Here is a 1,217-nt window from a genome sequence, read left to right on the forward strand (position 1 = left end):
TATCTTCAAAACAAATCAATTTTATCATATCTTAATTTATATCACTTAAAACTGTTTATAATTACTTGATTTTAATTTTTCACGCATCAAAATATTTTTTTACAAGATTTATAAATTATTTTTAAAATAAACTGGTACCAGACGACTTACACTTCAGTTGTCCAGACGACTTCCAACATCTCAGACGACTCAGACGATTTACTGGGGCTATATTCGTAAAAATGGCTTCTGTTCTTTTGTTTGGTCACAAGGGGTTGAGCTGTAATTTCACTAGGCTTTTAGGTTAGTTTTGCATTTGATTCAAGTTTGAGTATAGGTTTGGGATTAAAATCAAGTTGTGGATTAGTTTTGGAAAAAACCCCTATGAATTATTATAAATTTCAAATCCTTTCTTAAAGCCATATATGATTTGATCAAGGTACGGAAACAGACAATGTATAGCTGTTTAGTTGAAATTATAGTTTTATACCGATTTACAGTTCCGATAAATCTCCCTTTACTCTCGAAAAGTATGAAAATGATTTGGTTTGCTAATTTTGATTTTGTAATAGCTCTTCGTTTCTATGCAGATTAACTTCAATAAAACAGTTTCTTTTTGGAATCGAACTTCTGGGGCTGATAATTCCCTTTCCGCCTGCAATGGAGGCGGTGGAGGCTGGTCCAATTAATTACTGGAGGTAGGCTCAGGAATATGAGGAAGCGCAGCCCTCTAAAGTGGGCGTGTCAGAAAAAGAAACTATGGCTACAAGTGATGGAATATTTGCTAGTCCCAAAACTGTGCCGACCGAGTTGGATGGCTCTGTGAGAACGGCAGATGGTTTATCTAATCTACGTTTCTGCCACTGAAATAAAACGAATAGACAAAAGGACCACAGTGGTGCAGAATTGCCTAAAAAAATTATATATGTAGTTTTCGAGCCAGAAGTTGGGTCAAAATTTGACACCCATATTGAAAGTGAACAGATTACGAAAACAACAAACGATGAGGGTATCAAGTGAACAGATTATGTACACTGTCTATAGCAAACTGTTTGTTGGTTGTGTTCCTTTTGTAAGGGAGATAAATTTTCTCTATGTAGGTTTTCAAGGAAGGGCCTGAACTAAGAGTTGTGTGGTACTCTGACAATGTATTGAGCATAGAGAATGGGAAAGCTTACGTGCTGTTCAATGACCTTTCTATAGAACAAGGTTTGCTAGTTTACCACATAATTTTTTTA

Source organism: Brassica oleracea, chromosome C1 (assembly GCF_000695525.1).
Source record: "Brassica oleracea var. oleracea cultivar TO1000 chromosome C1, BOL, whole genome shotgun sequence".
NCBI lineage: Eukaryota > Viridiplantae > Streptophyta > Magnoliopsida > Brassicales > Brassicaceae > Brassica > Brassica oleracea.